Source organism: Scyliorhinus canicula, chromosome 2, assembly GCF_902713615.1.
Source record: "Scyliorhinus canicula chromosome 2, sScyCan1.1, whole genome shotgun sequence".
Lineage (NCBI taxonomy): Eukaryota > Metazoa > Chordata > Chondrichthyes > Carcharhiniformes > Scyliorhinidae > Scyliorhinus > Scyliorhinus canicula.
This window is the reverse complement of record NC_052147.1, coordinates 196,714,875-196,728,618: the sequence shown is the minus strand read 5'-3', so window position 1 is coordinate 196,728,618 and position 13,744 is coordinate 196,714,875. Positions and strand designations below refer to the sequence as shown.

At 51.3% G+C, this 13,744-nt stretch overlaps 1 protein-coding gene across 6 annotated transcripts in view; it reads left to right on the top strand.

Moving 5' to 3' along the window:
• Positions 1 to 13,744, top strand: part of osbpl6 (oxysterol binding protein-like 6) — a 302,726-nt gene that overhangs the window by 168,703 nt on the left and 120,279 nt on the right. The window lies entirely within an intron of this gene.

Here is a 13,744-nt window from a genome sequence, read left to right as displayed (position 1 = left end):
AATAGTAAAATAAATTTGTATATTCTAACCCAAATAGCAATTTCGCATTTTGTGAAATTGTATTTATCTCATGAACATCCCAGAGTAAAAGCGCTTGGATAGTTTATTAATCTAGCATATTATTACATAACCCAATCATCACCTAGCTGCAATACAGAATTAGGATTAGATGGTGTAAAGCGACTGGCTATAATGGCATGTCGTATGTCTGCGTTGCATTATGAGACTGCATGGGGTCATTTTGAGTTTAGCCTATAATGTAAATGGTTATACTACATCTGCCGCTTGTTATACATCTCCCCTGTTTTTCATTTTTATTGATGGACAAAATGGACAAGCAATGAATCAAACAAATTCATGAGCTGAAGTGACCTGGCGACCCCTCGAGTAAATTCATCAATGTCAGTATTATTACCTTTAAACAATGAAGGGCAAAATACTGCCTTCAGACATGTCTATTAATCATTCAGCAAACGGAAAGCTGCATCCTGTGGTTAAAACCAAAACACCAAAAAAATATTCCTACCATGATCTTATGCAATTTCTAACAATTTAGTGGGGAGACCTACTGCTTCTAAGTTCTGAAGATACAGTTGAAAATGATCAAAACAGTAGAGATCAGAGATTCAGCTTTCTGAATATCTCAATCTATAGTCTCTGAAGTTCTCTTATAAACATGTATTTGACTCTGTAACATCATTACTATTCAAACCTAATGCTTAGAATGTCAGATGGCACAATTTTCACAAAATATCAAGCAGCCTTATTTCCACCTTAAATCACAAAATAAATTAATGAATGAATCAAAAATGAAAAGAGAAATTTTCAATTTGAATCATTATGTCAAAAATAATGAATATTTTAAAATTTCTTATTTTTATTGCTGAAAAGACCTCCTTTAATGACTGGTAACCAACTGAACAAATCATGGGCAGGACTCTCCGTTCTGCCAGCCCCGTTTTCCGGCGGGGCGCACCCCTGCCAGCAGCCTTATCCTTTCTCCCGGCAGCCGGCCAGTGGGGTTTCCCATTATGGTCATCCCACGCCGTCGGGAAACCCACAGGCGTGGGTGCGCTGATGGTGAAGCAGAGGAACCCGCCGACGGAGAATCCTGCGGCAATACTTCTAATGGAATAATTAGGCAGCTTTATTGCCAGTGATAACATTGTGTGCAACATCCAAAAGGAGCCCTGTACATTGAGAATAGAATGTTAATTAAAGCTAACTATCATAGCGAATGAATATATATTTAAACCACTTGAGCTTTAATGATATAAACTTGTAACTACTGAAGATAATTTCCCTGGATTAGCTTCATATGCCACAGAAGCATCACCTTTCTATTTCATAAATTTTCTTCCAGAGGAGAATAGTAGATAAAGAATTCCACAAATTACTGTTTTCCCTTGGCAGTATTGAAGAAATGTTACATTGCTGAAAAAAGAGACATGTCAAAGCTTTTCATCTAATACCCATCAGGACACTTCACGAGTCTATCAGTATAAAGTGGGGGGGGGGGGGGGGGGGAACAACAATTTATACTGTATGAGAAGAGAATACTGATTGTTTGGCATTGATTGGTAGAGGTGTTGCCATGACAGATGCACCAGCTGATAGTTATTGCTAAATAAGTCCCAAGATTTGTTTAAATTTTAAACCAGGCAGCTTGACCCTGATTGTTCAAAGCATTGCCCTAGGAAAGAATCCCTGAAAGGCTGTCACTTATTTTGTTCAACTGTAACAAGTGCTGGGAATGCTTGCTGTACATCCCAAAGACTGGCGGATCTCATGAAACAGCATGTCCCAGTCTCTGTTCGCAATGGGCAAGGTACACACCATACCCAACCAGACATGCTTCCAAAACTCAAAACGTAGTGTTCAGCATTAAATGTGATTCCATGATTGGACAACATTGCTAAATAATCTTCAGTGTGCTCAGAGTTATGCTGACAACCAATTTAAAATTGTCAGTTGGGCTTGTAGTGTGGTGCATTTGCGTGTACTGAAAACTACATATGTTAATACACAAGGCCCTGTTCTTTGAAGTCAGAAAGAGCATATTGCACCCGTTTCAGCCAAACAAATTAAGTGATAGTCATTTGCTGATTCATTCCCCGGGGCAATGCCTTTACCAATCAGGGTCAAGCTGCCTGGTTTAAATTTCAAACGATGCTTGACAGTTATCTGCCTGTCACCATCAACTGGTGCATTCTCCATGGCAACACCTTCCCTAATCGGAGAACACTTGCCAACCAATCAGCATTCTCCTCTCGTACAGTATAAATTGTTGTTTTCATTGTTGAGAAGTGTCCTGACAAAAAGCTTCAAGATGTTCCTTTTATCAGCCATATTTATATTCTGTACTACTAAATGTTACGTTGTTGAAAATGTAATGTTTCAGACAAAATGTCAACTGAAAGTCCTATTTGCCTGCTCAGGTGGGTGCAAAAGATCCATTGGTAATGTTTTAAGTGCAGGGTGTTCTTCAAGTGGCCTGACCAACATTCCTGCACAAACTAGTCCAATGACGATAAAGTTAACTGGCTATTTATTTCACTGCTGTTTACAGAACTGTGCAATCAGTTGTCTATGTATTAATAGTGCCTGCACTTCTGCATAGATTGTTAGCCCTCAAGTGCTTAAGAACATACTGTGAATTTATTTTTGAAAACATTTTATTCAGCCATTTATAATTTTATAATAGTAACAGCAACAGTACAAATGCAAATATAAACATAGTGTAAAGACTGCTTCCCTCTCTCACAAGTCCCACCTCCTCTAAACAACAATCTAGCTCACCCCCCCCCCCCCCCCCCCCCCCCCCTCCTCCCCTCCTGCTGACAGTTAGTGTTGTCCAAAGAAGTCGACAAATGGCTGCCACCTCTGGACGAACCCTAGCACTGACCCTCTTAGGGCGGATTGCATTTCTCAAGTCTGAGAAACCAAGCCATGTCACAAAGCCAGATCTCTGAATTCGGGGGCTTCGAGTCCCTCCATGCTAACAATACCCATCTGCGGGCTACCAAGAAGGCAAAGGCCAAGACATCAGCCTCTCTCACCCCTGGACTCCGGATCTTCCGACACTCCGAAAATTGCAACCTCTGGACTCGGCACCATTCTTGTTTTTAACACCGTGGACATGACATCTGTAAAACCCTGTGAAAATCCCCTAAGCTTCGGACATGCCCAAAACATGAACATGGTTTGCTGGCCCTCCCGCAAATCTCGCACACCTGTCCTTTATCCCAAAAAACTTTCTCCTCCGGACCACCGTCATGTATGCCCGGTGAACGACCTTAAACTGAATCAGGCTGAGCCTGGCACATGACGAGGACGTGTTGATTCTGCTTAACGCATCCGCCCCAAAGACCTGCCCCCCGCTCATCTTCCCATTTGCACTTTAGCTCCTCTGTCTGTGTTTCCTCCGACTCCATAAGTTCTTTATAAATGTCCAAAACCTTCCCCTCTCCAACCCCGGCCTGGAAACTACCCTGCCCTGTGTCCCGTACCTGCAGATATCTGAATCCATTTCCTGCTGGCAGTTCAAATTTCTCCTCTAAATCCTTCAAACAGGGGAAGCTCCCATCGATAAATCGATCCCCCACCCTCTCAATCCCTGCTCTCTGCCATCTCCGAAACCCACCATTCAGCCTTCCCGGTACAAACCGATGGTTATTGCCAATTGGAGCCTAGACCGATGCTCCCTCCACTCTCATATGCTTCCTCCACTGCCCCCTGACTCTCAGGGCCGCCACTACCCCTGGGCTTGTGGAGTACCAGGCTGGCGAGAACAGCAGAGGTGCTGTTACCAATGCCTCCAAACTTGTGTCCTTGCATGATGCCACCTCAACTCGCTCCCATACCAACCAACCCCCCCCCCCCCCCCCCCCCCCAAACACTACCCGCTTCCTAATCATAGCTATATTTGCAGCCCAGTATTAGTTGTTAAGGTTCAGCAGCGCCAAATCACCCTCCCCTCGGCCACGCTCCAGCAACAGTTTCTTCACTCGTGGGGTTTTCCACGCCCACACAAATCCCAAAATCACCTTGTTTACTCATTTAAAAAAGGCCCTTGGGATAAAGATGGGGAGGCACTGAAAAGCAAACCGAAACCTCGAGAGGACCGTCATTTTCACGGTCTGTACCCTCCCGGCCAGTGACAGTAGGAGCATGTCCCACCTTCGAATGTCCTCCTTTATCTGTTCTACGAGCCGGGTCAAATTTAGTTTATGTAACAGCTCCCATTCCCGTTGTAGCGCTAACAATTATACTCAAAGACGAGAGAGTAGTACAATAGAGGCTTTATTGCTGTGCGATGCTATTCCTCCATCTGCAACTGTAGACTAGGGTCTGAGTGACTCACACGCATATTTATACACAAGCTCCCTGTGGGCGGAGCTCGCCGGCAGGGGTTTACCGAAGGAACCTGAATTACAGGTACAGGCATACATCCCCCGACTGCAAGTACACATCACTACAGTGGTTATATCACCACACCCGTGCCACCTGGATTCCCGGATAACGAAAGCTCCCTCCCACCACTCTGAACGGCAGCTCTCCCTATCTCCTCTCCTGCCCCCTTGCCTGGATCACAAACATCTCGCTCTTCCCCATATTCAATTTGTACCCTGAAAACTGGCCAAAATCCTCAATCTCTCCCATCCCCCTAACGGGTCGGAAATATACAGGACCAGGTCGTCAGCGTATAGCGAGGCCTGTATGACCCACATAGCTCAGTGTCCTTCTCCCGCTTCAGGATCAGTGAGATCGAGGCCTGTGACATTGTCGGGGGAAGAATGCCCCGCTCCCTAGCCTCATTAAATGTCCTTGCCAGCAGTGGGCCCAGTATCTCAGAGAACTTTTTATAAAATTCCACTGGATAGCCATCCGGTCCCAGGGCCTTACCCGTCTGCATGGCCTCTAGACCCTCTGCTATTTCTTCAATCCCAGTCGGGGAGACCAGCCCATCCATTAAACCTTCCTCCACCCTCAGAAGCTCCATCCCTCCCAGAAACTGCCTCATCCCCTCAACCTCAGCTGGGGGTTCCGACATATAACCGGCTGTAAAATTCGTTAAACGCCCCATTCACCCCTGATGGGTCCAAGACCGCGTTCCCAGCTTTGTCCTTCACTCTACCTATCTCCCTGGCCCCCTCCTTTTTCCTTAGCTGGTGTGCAAGCATTCTGCTGGCCTTCTCTCCATACTCGTATATCGCCCCCCTCACCTTCCTCAGCTGCTCCACTGCCTTCCCCATAGACAACAGACCAAACTCCATCTGTAGCTTCCGCCACTCCTTCAATAACCCTGCCTCCAGGGCCTCCGCGTATCTCCTGTCTACCTGGAGTATTTCCCCAACCACCCAATCTATCTCTGCTCTCTCCACCTTCCTCCTGTGGGGCTGTATCGATATTAGCTCCCCTCTAACCACTGCCTTCAGCGCTTCCCAAACCATTGCTGCCGAGACTTCCCCCATGTTGTTTATTTCTAGATAGTTCTGGATGGACTCGCGCACACTCCCGCACACTCCCTCGTCCGCTAACAGTCCACGTCCAATCTCCATTGTGGTCGATGACCCCCCTCCTTGCACACCTGTAAATCCACCCAATGTGGGGCATGGTCCGACACAGCAATCGCCGAATACTTGGTATCAATCACCCCCGCCAGTAAAGCCCTGTTCAGGATAAAAAAGTCGATCCGGGAGTATACTTTATGTACATGCGAAAAGAAAGAAAACTCCTTCGCTCTTTGTCCATCTACTTCACCCATCTGCTCCATGAACCCCTTTAGTTCCTTGGCCATTGTTGGCATCCTCCCTGTCTTTGAGCTTGACCAGTCCAACCTAGGATCAATGACCATATTAAAGTCCCCCCCCCCTCCCCATGATCGGCTTGTGTGAGTCCAGGTCTGGGATCTTCCCTAACACCCGTCTTATAAACTCCGCATGAGCCCAGTTTGGTGCGTAGACATTCACGAGACACTACCGGTGTCCCCTCCAGCTTCCTGCTGACCATGATATACCTGCCCCCCCATGCCCGCAACTATTCCCTGCCTCAAATGACACTCATTTATTAATCAGGATCGCGACCCCCCCCCCTCCCCCCCCCCCCCACCCCCCTCCAGTCTTAGAGTCCAACCCCGAGTGAAATACCTGCCCGACCCACCCCTTCTCAATCTGGTCTGATCTGTTACCTTCAGGTGTGTCTCCTGTACCGTTGCCACGCCTGCCTTCAATCCCCACAAATGCGCGAACACACGAGCCCTCTTAACCGGCCATTTCAGCCCTCTAACGTCCATGTGATCAGCCTGACCGGGAGGCATCTCGCTCCATCTCCCTGCCGATCAACCATCGCCCTTCTTAGGCCAGCCTTCAGCTCGTGCCCCCGCAGGCCTGCCCTTCGGCACCCTCCGTCCATGACCTCCCATTTGTCTCCCAGCACAAAACCCTCCCCTGTCAGAGAGAAATTCCCCCCCCTCCCCATTAACAAAACAATTCCAACCCCCTTTAGCAAACTTATCATCTGTTCCCCCCCATTCCTCCCGCCCTCAGACAGACATATTCATGTGGTAAACCACTGTTACACCTGTATTAGGTGATGTAAGGTAGTCCCTGTACTACAGGTTCGCCGGTAGCCCCTGCCTGTTGGCCTCGCCCAGGAAGAGGAGTATAAGTATGCGTGTCCTCCATTCAACTGCCATTTCACCAGCTGCTGTAGAAGGCCCCGCATCTGACTGCAATAAAGCAACAGTTGTACCCAATCTGAGTCTTTGTACAATTGATCGTGCATCAATTTATTGCAGTCAGATTTTCTACAAGATGGACCTCCGAATCAAACCAGATCGCCTGCAGCTGGATCCGCAATCGACAGACGCCAGAAGAGACTTTAATCATTGGCTAGTTTGCTTCGAGGCTTACATAAACTCAGCGACCAACACACCGATGGAGGTTCAGAAGATACAGATCCTGTACTCAAGATTGAGCTCCAGCGTGTTTCCGCTGATCCAGGACTCCCCGACCTACGCGGATGCCATGGCGCTCCTCAAAGAGAACTACACGCACAAAGCGAACTCACTCTTCGCCAGGCACGTACTCGCCACTCCCTCTCAACTCCCTGGTGAGTCCATTGAAGACTTCTGGCGGGCCCTAATCCCACTCGTCCGGGATTGTGACTGTCAGGCTGTTACGGCCACCGAACATTCTAATCTCCTCATGCGCGGTGCTTTTGTAACGGGGATTGAGTCGGACGTCATCCGCCAAAGACTGCTGGAAGGGGCCACGCTCGACCTAGCGGAGACTAAAAAGCTAGTGCTCTCCATGACGGTCGCCTCACGTAACGCTCAGACCTACCCCTCCGGCCGCGCGGCTCACCACTCCTATCCCTTGTGGACCTCGCAAACGGCTGCTCTGCCCGGGGCCTTACCCAGCCAATAAGCCTGCGCCACACGCCAATCCGCGCACCCCGGGGTCCCCCATGTTACTTCTGCGGCCAGCAGAAGCACCCTCGCCTACGCGGCCCGGCTCGCACCACCATTTGCAAGGCTTGTAGCAAAAAGGGCCACTTCACCGCAGTGTGCCAGGCCCGTGCAGTCGCCACGATCGCACCCTCACCCCTGACACACGCACAATGGGCGGCGCCATCTTCACCCCCCGGGGCCACGCGCGGCCAGTGGGCGCCGCCATCGTTATCCCCCGGGGCCGTGACCGCCCAGTGGGCGCCGCCATCTTCACCCCCCCCCCCCCCCCCCCCGGGGGCCATGTGTGGCCACTGGGCACCGCCATCTCCCCTCCCCCCCTCAGTTCACATGCGGTCCATGGGCGCTGCCATCTTCTTCAGCTCCAGCAACGTGCGGCCCATGGGCGCCACCATTTTGTCCCCCGCAGGATCTTCAGTCGCTGCCATCTTGTCTTCCCCACGGGGCATGGACGCCGACAACAAGGGAACAAGTGGACCGACTCCGGGCCCTACACGACAGCCTTTGTCACCCGGGGGGTCACACGGTTGTACCATCTTGTCAAGGCCCGCAATCTGCCCTACTCCGTCAAGGAAGTGTGGACAGTCACCAGGGACTGCCAGGTCTGTGCGGAGTGCAAGCCGCACTTCTACCGGCCGGACCGTGCATGCCTGGTGAAGGCCTCCCACCCCTTTGAACACATCAGCATTTCAAAGGGCCCCTTCCCTCCACCGACCGAAACACATATATTCTCAGTGTGGTCGATGAGTACTGCAGGCTCCCCTTCGCCATCCCATGCCCCGATATGACGTCTGCCACTGCCCTCAAGGCCCTCAACACAATCTTCGCTCTGTTTGGTTTCCCCGCCTACATCCACAGTGATAGGGGATCCTCATTCATGAGTGATGAGCTGCGTCAGTTCCTGCTCAGCAGGGGTATCGCCTCCAGCAGGACGACCAGCTACAACCCCCGGGGAAACGGGCAGGTAGAGAGGAAGAACGGGACGGTTTGGAGGGCCGTCCAGCTGGCCCTACGGTCCAGAAACCTCCCAGCCTCTCGCTGGCAGGAGGTCCTCCCTGATGCACTACACTCCATCCGGTCACTACTGTGCTCCGCTACGAATAACACACCCCATAAACGTCTTTTTGCCTTCCCCAGGAAGTCCACATCCGGGGTGTTGCTCCCGACTTGGCTCACAGCTCCAGGACCGGTCCTGCTCCGTAGTCACGTCCGACTCCACAAGGCGGACCCGTTGGTGGACAGGGTACACTTGCTCCATGCCAACCCTCAGTATGCCTATGTGGCATACCCCGACGGCCGCCTCAGGGACCTGGCACCAGCAGGTTCCACCCATACACACTTCCCCGGCCAGGTGCCACCCTCCCCCGGGCTTCCAACATTAACCCCACCACGACCATCCCTCCTTCCCCTGCCCACGCAAGAGGATGAAGAGGATTTCGGCAGGCTCCCGGAGTCACCCAACATCAGGCCGGCACCGACGTTGCCAGCATCGACATCGCCGCCACCGTTCCGTTGCTCCCAGTGGAACGTCAAGGCACCAGACCGGTTGAACCTCTAACTGGCACCGGACTTTCAAAAGACATTTTTTTCCCTCATTCTCCTTTCTAATAAAACACTGAACATAATTTTCGCTACTGTATACAGTTCTACACCACCCCCGCCGGACTCATTTTTAACAGCAGGTGAATGTGGTCAACCACTGTTACACCTGTATGAGGTGATGTAAAGTAGGACCTGTACTACAGGTTCTCTGGTAATCCCTGCCTGCTGGCCCCGCCCAGGAAGAGGTGTATAAATATGCGTGTCCTCCATTCAACTGCCATTTCGCCAGCTGCTGTAGGAGGCCACGCATCTTACTGCAATAAAGCCACAGTTGTACCCAATCTAAGTCTTTGTACAATTGATCGTGCATCAATTCAAAAAACACAGTTCCAACCAAACACAAAGAAAAGCCAAAGAAGATCCATCCAGCCTTCCCCCACAGGCACCAGGTTAACTTACAAAACTGAGCAACAGCCCAAGAATCAATATAAAAAACATTTCACATACAGTTCAGAAGCAAGAATAACTCTTAACAAAATCGATACAGCATTACCCTTCCCAAGAGTTCAGGGTCCTCAGTCACCTTCCAGCTCTTAACTTTTAATCAAATCCATCGCCTTGTCCGGCGACTCAATATAGAGCTCCTGATCTTCAAAAGTGACCCATAAACGAGCTGGATATAGCAGCCCAAACTTCACATTCTTCTAAAAGGGACGATTTTACTCTGTTGAATCCCGCTCTTCTTTTGGCCAGAACCGCACCCAAGTCCTGGTAGATGCGCAGCTCACTGTTCCCCCACTTGCAGCTCCGTGTCTGCTTGGCCCACCACAAAATCTGTTCCTTATCCAGGAACCGGTGCATTCACACCACCATCGCCCTTGACTGCTCGTTCACACGTGGCCTCCTCACAAGCGTTCTGTGCACTCTATCCACTTCCAATGGTCGAGCAAACGCCCCATCACCCATTAATTTCTAGAGCATATTCACCACATATGCCCTTGCGTCCGTTCCCTCGCAGTCCTCTGGGAAGCTGACGATCCTCAAGGTCTGTCGACAGGACCTGTTCTCCAGGTCCTCCACCTTCTCCTGCAGTCTTTTCTGCTGATCCCTTATCAGCCCCACCAGTAACTCCAGCTCAGCTAGGTGTTCCACGTGCTCGACCACCTTCTCCTCGACCTTCTGGATCGCTGGACCTTGGGTTTCCAGCCCCTGCTCCACTCGGTCGATCGATGCCTAGACAGGGTCTAGACTTTCCTTCTTTTGCTTGTCGAAACCCTCCTGAATAAATTTCCCCAGCTGCTCCGTTAACCACTGGGCCGCTGAGTCAGTACCCTGCACCTCCGCCATGTTTTTCTGTGCTGTGGATTTTACACGTGCCTTTTCTACTCGATTTTTCCTTCTTATGCGGCCACTTCTGGTCCACATCTCCTATACTGGTGTGGGATTCCTCCTCACTGTCCCATCCACTCCCGATTTTTCAAATAAAATTTGAAAAAAGTCAGGGATAAAGTTCCAAAAGGTCCGTCACGAGCGGGAGCTACCAAATGTGCGACCTCCTACTCCATGGCCGCCACAGGGTGTCCCATACTGTGAATTTTAAATGTGTTGTGTGGGTTGGATTTTACCAGCCCCCCAGGTTGTTGTTGGTGGTGGGGCCATAAATAGGCAGAGGGACAGTGCGGTGTTGGATGTTGCAGTGATGGTGAAGTATCTGCTGCCGTGGTGAGAAAGGTGAAAGATGGCCCTCCCATCCAGCGACAATTTGTGCTACGGAAGTGATCAATTAAAGGCCAATCACCTGCTAATACTTATGTTTTACCAGTGGTTGGGGGCTCCACTTTGTGGGGAGACCACGTAAACAGTGGTGACAATCCCTACAGACTTGGGGGTAGGGTCCTCCTAAACAGGCACTCTTTGGCCCAATGAACAATCGCCTGGTGGCCACACTGCCCAGCTGTGATCAACCACAACCCTAGCACCTCATTGGGGCCTGCTTGACTGGTCCAAGCAACCCTGACCCCATTCACCTTGCTACGGCCGGCGTCCAATGCTGCATCCTCTGGATTGGGTGCAGTCTTCCAGTGGCACTGCTGGGACGGAAGAGCTGCTGACCCTCAATTGGCTGACAGCTCTTGGAGGCAGGTTTTCATCTGTTACGATGACGGGAGCCCCAGAGGCAGCTTCATAGCCGCAGGATGAGTCTAATTTGTGGGTGTTTCCCAAATCGCCGAGGCAGGACTGCCCCCTGGCTTTCCAGCCTGTGGTTGTAGCCCCCACAGCAGCCACTGAATTGAACCCAAACATGCATGGGCCATCCTTTTAGTGATGTGGGCAGGAAGAGATTAAAAGGAGATCTTGCCAGAACATCAGTTAAAATAATTGATTTCTTTAACCAAACAATGCTAGTTTGATTGTTTTATTTTCTGCCATATTCGCTATATTGAGAGTTGGTTGGATAGTCTTCCAAGGAAACTCCACTGATGCACACTATGAAGCATCCTGCACAGGTTGGAGAATGGTGACAAGAGGACATGGTCGAGAAGAAGGATAATGATGCAGAGGAGAATAGTTTTCAAATCAATTTAATGATTATGCAGCAGTAGGTCTCATTGTTGTCCCATAGCAACGGTATAGCTATTCTTTCAAATTTTTCGTCAGCCTGAGTTAATGACTTTGGACTTCTTTGTAGTTCTGCATAGATCATGGCTGCAAAAAAATATTGGATCGTGTAAGAAAATGTTCAAGGGTTACCTCTAAGAAAGGCTTTCTGAGCAGATCCTACAATTGTCCTCCAGGCCCTGTACCAATACAGGAATATACTCGGGAGTCTAAGCATTCATATAACGTAGTTTGCAGTTGTCTGTGAAAGGGGCCTTATAGTTCAGTAATGTGTATATATTACCAACTCCATTGGGCAAGATTTGTCCATCAGAAGTCTACACAGCTGAGAATTTTATGAATCACATTTTCCCCATCATAACAAACAGAACATAAATTTAATTGTGGTTACCTGGGGCGTGATTCTCCGAACCCCCTCTGGGTCGGAGAATCGCACGGGGCCGGCTCCAATCCCGCCCCCGCCGTATCCCGAATTCTCCGCCACCCGAGATTTGGCGGGGGCGGGAATCGCACCGCGCCGGTCGGCGGGTCCCCCGTGGCGATTCTCCGGTCCGCGATGGGCCGAAGTCCCGCCGCTGACAAGCCTCTCCCGCTGGCGTGGATTAAACCACCTACCTTACCGGCGTGATTGGCAACGCGCGTGGGCGCCAGGGTCCTGGGGGTGGGGGGGGGACGATCTGGCCCCGGGGGGTGCCGCGATCAAGGCCCACTGATCGGCGGGCGGGCCTGTGCCGTGGGGGCACTCTTTTTCTTCCGCCTTCGCCATGGTATTCACCGAGGCAGAAGAGACCCCCTCCCCTGCGCATGCGCCGGGATGACGTCAGCAGCCTCTGACGCTCCGGCGCATGCGCGGACTTATGCCAGCCGGCGAAGTCCTTTCGGTCCCGGCCAGTGTGGCGCTAAAGGCCGTTCACGCCAGCCGGCGGAGCGGGAACCACTCAAAAAGGAGAGATAGATAAACACCCGGCATATCCAATAAACACATATACACATTACTCCCTTCCCCCGAAACTAACCCCCCTCCCCTTCCCCTCCTCTCCCTCCCCTCCCCTCCTCTTCTAACTCCCCCCCCCCCCCGGGTTGCTGCTGCTGCCGGCCTATTTTCCTACCGTTCTGCCAGGAAAGACTGCCACCGTCTAAAGAACCCCTGTACTGATCCACTCAGGGCAAATTTCACCTTCTTCAACTTGATGAAACCCGCCATATCATTGATCCAGGCTTCCACGTTTGGAGGCCTCGCATGCTTCCATTGAAGCAAGATCCTCCGCCGGGCTACTAGGGACGCAAAGGCCAGAACACCGGCCTCTTTCGCCTCCTGCGCTCCCGGCTCCACTGCAACCCCAAAATTTGTGAGTCCCCAGCCTGGCTTGACCCTGGATCCTACCACCCTCAACACCGTCCTTGCTACCCCCTTCCAAAACTCCCCCAGCGCTGGGCATGCCCAGAACATATGGGCGTGGTTCGCTGGGCTCCCCAAGCACCTAGCACACCTGTCTTCGCCCCTAAAAAACCTACTCATCCTCGTCCCGGTCATGTGGGCCCTGTGCAGCACCTTGAACTGTATGAGGCTAAGCCTCGCACAGGAAGAGGAGGAATTCACTCTTTCCAGAGCATCCGCCCACGTCCCCTCCTCAATCTCCTCACCCAGCTCCTCCTCCCATTTACCCTTCAGCTCCTCCACCGAGGTCTCATCCACCTCCTGCATGTCATGGTACACGTCCAAAATCCTCCCCCCTCCAACCCACACCCCGGAGAGCACCCTGTCCCATACCCCACGTGGGGGCAGCAGAGGGAACCCCTCCACCTGCCGCCTGGCAAACGCTCTAACCTGCATGTACCTAAACATGTTCCCTGGGGGGAGCCCAAACTTCCCCTCTAACTCATCCAGGCTCGCGAACCTCCCATCCACAAACAGGTCCCTCAACCTCCTAATACCTACCGTGTGCCAGCCCAGAAACCCGCACCGATGCTCCCTGGAACAAACCGGTGGTTCTCCCGTATCGGGCACTCCATTGAGCCCCCCACCTTCCCCCCTATGCCGTCTCCATTGCCCCCAAATTTTGAGGGTAGCCGCCACCACCTGGCTCGTGGTATACCTCGTTGGAGGGAGCG